Source organism: Arachis ipaensis, chromosome B8, assembly GCF_059453495.1.
Source record: "Arachis ipaensis isolate K30076 ecotype BB chromosome B8, ASM5945349v1, whole genome shotgun sequence".
Classification (NCBI taxonomy): Eukaryota; Viridiplantae; Streptophyta; class Magnoliopsida; order Fabales; family Fabaceae; genus Arachis; species Arachis ipaensis.
The window spans coordinates 31,496,585-31,502,263 of NC_142443.1; positions in this window are offsets into that span (position 1 = coordinate 31,496,585).

Sequence of the window (5,679 nt, forward strand, 5' to 3'; positions counted from 1 at the left end):
TTCTGTTAATTCCAACATTTTTGTCATGGCAAGGACTTAATTTTAAAATCTGATATTAAATAGGGACTCAATTGAAAAGAAAAAGAAGTATAGGGACCTAATTAAAAATTCAGTAAAACTATAGGGACCGACAAAGTAATTAAACCATAATTTTTTAATAGCATGGGATTCAATTTCTACAAGGTTTAGCTAATGATTTAATTAATAACGGATAAATAGCAGTGACGATAACTAAACTTCAATTATGACAAAGTACATATGTAATTCATGATGTTAAAATTGCATATTATAACAATCAAGCATCAATGCAAATAAAAGACTTTAAAACATCAAAAAACTATTTCTTAACTCTACAAAATTAAAGGAAGCAAAGAAACTTATTTTATTATGAGAGTCCATGATTATGAATCCCTACAAGTAAACAACGAGAGCCTTCAATAAATATGAATGCAGGGATCTAATTAGTAGCAATAGTTTGTAGAGTAGCTTTGACAACAGAAAAGAAAAAATTTAACAACGTAAAATAAGCTTTAGAAAATATAAGAGCCAGACAACATATATAGAGGTGCAAATATCTACAAGTGATGCAATAAGACACCTACCTTCCTTCTTTGCTTATATCCAAAAATGAGTTCTATCTAATGATGCAAATTTTTTGAGACATAGTTAGATTCAAGAGCTTGCTTATGCTTATTGATGAGCTTTCTAGCACTACTTTTCGTCCATGGAGGTAATGTAACATTTATTTTACATTCCCAACCTGAAAGATAGATAATAGTTGTTAAACAAAGTAATTTCACCTGAATCTTGGCTTTCTAGATTATAGATAAGGATAGGATAAATAAGTAAATATTAGCTCTACGACAACCTTCTCTCCAGACTGTTTCTCTCCCAAGTTAAGATTGAATTGATTCTCGTGGAAGAGAGAGTGTTCGGGCGACATCACTAGAGAAGAGGCGGTGGTTGGTAGCGAGGGAGAAAGTGGCACCGATGGTGAGTGGGGCCGTAGAATCGCAATCGAGGAGATGGTTGTCGAGAGGGAAAAAGGGTGAGAAAGGGAGAGGGTGGAGAAGGGAAAGAGGAGGAAGAAGAAGAAGAAGGTAGTGCGGTGGATGAAGAATATGGCTGAGAAGATAAAGAAAAAAGTTTGGAACTATTTTGTCGCCTCGCACACATGGACACTTAACGACCATGTGTGCGAGTTAACGTGGCAACTCAGCACTCTCCATTAGTGAGTCATGCTGAAAACTGGTTTGGGGACTATTTTGGCCAACAGAGAGAAATTACGGGAATTGATACGTGTATTAGTTTTTTTCAGAGATTAGATAATTACTCATAAATATAGTTGCCGTTAAGCAAAATAAATAAAATTAGTTGAGAGCAAAATAAATATAAATAAATAATAAATTATTTTATATTTAAATCCTTAATTTTTTCATATATTGCATGGTGCCGTTAAGCAATTTTTTTTTCAGTTATATCCGTTATTAGTACTACTCTAATCAATCTTATAATAAGTGATAAGAGAGAACTAATGGATAAAATAATTAGAGAAATAACTATTAATGAACTAATATGAATGATAATTTCGTAAATTTATGTTTAATTTTTGTAATTTTAATAGGATACAATTAGTTTCTATATTTAAGCAAATTAAAAGATGAACACTTATTGGAGAATGAAAGGAGTATATAGGTACTATAGCAATTGAAGTTCGTTTTTCTTTGTTAAGTAAGTGACCGTTTAATAGAACTGTTAGAGTCTTGATCTGTTTCTTATTTTAGTAAAAGTCTTTTAACTAAATCATGGTTATTAGCTATTAGGTATAAATAGCAAAATTCCTTTGTACATTAAGTCAACAACAATAATTTTCAATTAGCAATTCATTTCATGTTCCTTACTTCTCTGTATCTTTCTCTTTTCATTTTTCAATATCATTTACATGGTATCAGTGAGTTAAAAGATTTATGGGCAACATTATCAATGATCTCACACCCACCAACACTCTGATAGCCTCTACAATTGTTGTCGCTCCAACAACAAAACCCTTCGTTGTTCCTCTCTCTGAAAAATTCTCCAATGACAACTTCCTCTCATGGCGTCATATTGCAACATTAACAATCTGTGGCCAAGAACTCCATGATCATCTTGACAAAGCAAAGATCCCACAACAGTATACAACTCCAGTAGATGCAGCTTCCAAAACAGAAAGTAAAGCCTAAAAAGATTGGAGAGTAGACGACTACAATGTGACCTCGTAGTTATATGCATCCATGGATGCTTCTTTCAAACATTGATTTTTTGGGTGCCATTTTGCCCATGAAATCTGGAGCAGAGTGCACACCTATTTTTCTTCACAAACCAAAGCAAGGATTCAACAACTTCATCTCCAGCATAAATCGGTAAAAAAATTAGGTTTCGTTTATGAATACCTACTTCAAATAAAAAAAATTGGTAGATTCCTTGGCAGCTGTAGGTGCACCCATCACTGAATCAGAGTATTCAAACATTATTCATGATGGATTGAATGAAGATTACTATTAGTTTACTACTCTCGTGACTGCAAAAAAATCCTATTTGATCCCTACCTTGAAGTGCTATTGATGGCTCAAGAAGACATTACTGAAAGGCTCAAGAAACTTGATACATCTATAGTTCAAGTAAATCTCTCTCAAGCATCTTCTTCTTCCACCTTAAACAACTTTGACTCTACAAATATGAATGGTAATGGGAGAGGTGCTCCCAATTTCACTAGAAGAGGTTCCTTTGGTAGAAGAGGATGTGGTAGTAAAAACCCTAGAGGTGGTTGAACTTCTTGGCCCAATAGGGCTAGACCACAATGTCAGATTTGTGAAAAATTGGGACATGTGGCTAGCTACTACTACTTCAGGTTCGACCAATCTTTCCAACATGCTCAATAAAATTTCTCCACTTTTTCTATGCACAATGCGCTTCCACTTCCACCTTCATTTCACAACCCTAGATCCATGTTAGCAACACCATCATCTATTTCAGACCTGGCGTGGTATACTGACTCTAGAGCATCGCACCATTATACTCTAGATGCAACGAATCTTCTTCAATCCATAGATTACTAAAGGCAAGAATAGGTTTACATTGGAAATGGTACATGTATTCCCATTAATCAAATTGGAAATTCTATTTTACAGCATAAATCAATTTATAGAAAATATACTTTATATGATTTGTTATATGTTCCTTTGATTGCTCAAAATTTAATAATGTTTTGAGATTTGCACGTGACAATTATGTATATTTTTTTTTCTGGTCTGATTTTTGTTTGATAAAATCACATTCTACCAAGGAGGTTCTTCTCGAAGAAATAGTTGAGAAAGGCATGTACAGATTTGAAAGAGTCATAATTCCAAAACATGTGTCATCTGTTAATTCACCATCTATTTTTGGTCGTCAATGTTTGTCTTTTGATTTATGCCATAAGATATTTGGTCATCCCACTTTAGTTATTGTGAAATCTATGGTGACTAAATGTGTCTTGCCAATAAATAAGACCAATTCTAATTCTTCTTTGTGCCATTCTAGTTGTTTATTATAATCTCATAGACTTTCCTATACATTATCTGACAATGCTTCTCATTATCCTCTTTCTTTGATTGTGTCTGATATTTGGGCACCAGCCCCTATTACCAATGCTAATGGTTTTAAATATTATGCTACTTTTATAGATGTGTATTCAAGACATACTACTTTGTATTTATTAGCAAACAAGTCTAAGATATTTGCAGCTTTTAAATAATACAAAACTCACATTGAAAATCAATTAAGCACTAAAATTAAAGCTTTTCAATCGGACAATGCTAAAGAATGTGTCTAAAGCTCTTATAGAATTTCTGGTTAGTGAAGGCATTATCCACAAATTGACATATCCTTATTCTCCTCAACAAAATGGTATTTTTTAAAGAAAGAATAAGCACATAGTTAAACAGGTTTGGCCCTCTTATCCACTACTTCTTTCCCTTTAATTCTTTAGGATGAAGCTTTTATAACTGCTATTTTTCTTACAAACAGAATGCCTTTACCTAATATAGCTGACAAATCACCTTTTGAAATTTTGTTTCAGAAAATTTTAGATTATAACTCTTTTAGAATGTTTAGTTGTTTGTGTTATCCACACACTAGAGCATATAACTCACATAAATTGGATATAAGTCTAAACATTGTATTTTTATTGGCTATGCTATCAATCAAAGAGGTTATAAATGTCTTACAAAAACAGGTAACATTATTATTTCTAGAGATATTATCTTTGATGAAAGTCAGTTTTTCTCTCTATCCTTTTTTATTCACTCAGGCTGATCTAAACAAAATTCTACTCATACTAAAATTGAAAGATTGCCTTGCATAGCAACTACGCCATTCTTTAATATAGATCCTACTAGAACTATAACTTCCATTTCACATTCAATGTCCTTTTCTAAAATTGTTCCACCAACCCTCAGTCCCTACCCTTCAGACTCATGCACCAATGCCTCTCACTACAAGAAAATCGTCGGATACCATTGGATTTACTGGCGAATTTATCAAGAATATCCGATGGTAATATGTTTACCGTCGGATTAAATGGTAGAACAAATCCGATGGTATAAACTTCGCCAGTAAATACTTACCGACATATTTTTTTTGTCCGCCGCTAATTACTGACAGATATAAATTTTCATTTGTTGAAATTCTAGAGTTTGTTATACTGTCGGATTTACCCGATAAATTCGATGGTAAACTTAAATTTTATTTTATTTTTTAAATTTAAATGGTAACACTTCCTTAGATAGTAACATTTTTTTTGCAATCTTATCACACAAACAACAGCACTAAATCACACTTGTATTCTAATATAAAAAAAGAAAAGAAAGAACTTCTATTTTATTTCTTTCCAACCAAACAAAGCTTCATTTCTCTCATGATCTCACTCTCTATTAAGTAATAGTATGAACTATATGTAAGAGGGTTAAAGCATTATGAATATATATTTTTTATTTAATTTTGTTCTATATCTAGTTTACTAATTTTGTGATATTATATTATTACTCATAGGCAATTGCTCTTCTGGAAATGAGGGAGTCACTAATCAAATAGTGTTTCAAGATCCAATGGTGACTACATACAAATATGGAACAAATTGATGTTCAATGTTAATTACTATAGCAATAATATTAACTTATGTCATTTTAAAAAAAGAAAACAATAGAAAATAACAAGCTCACATTTGTCTGAATTAGGTGAATTTTCATTTCTTGAATTCCAAACTAAAGTAACCTGAACCTTTCCTGAAACAGTATGAATAAAAATAAATTATCAACCATTTATTTAACTCCATCAGCAAAATAATATCAATTCAACTTTTTTCACATAAATGACATAACTGAATAGCAATAAGGAACCATTCATATATCTTTCCATATCCAAAATTTCAATTGTCAATTGAACTAAAAAAACTAACATATTCAATATTATTACATACCATTTACCTGAACATATCACAACTTGTCAGTACCCTCATCTTCAACATATGATTCAATATTTAATTCAATAATATCTATACGACATTTAGAAATATACCAAAAGAACTTAACATAAAATTAAATTAGAATGATCTAATAAGCAAATAGTTAACAAAAAGGACAAGAAATTACCCTATCTAAG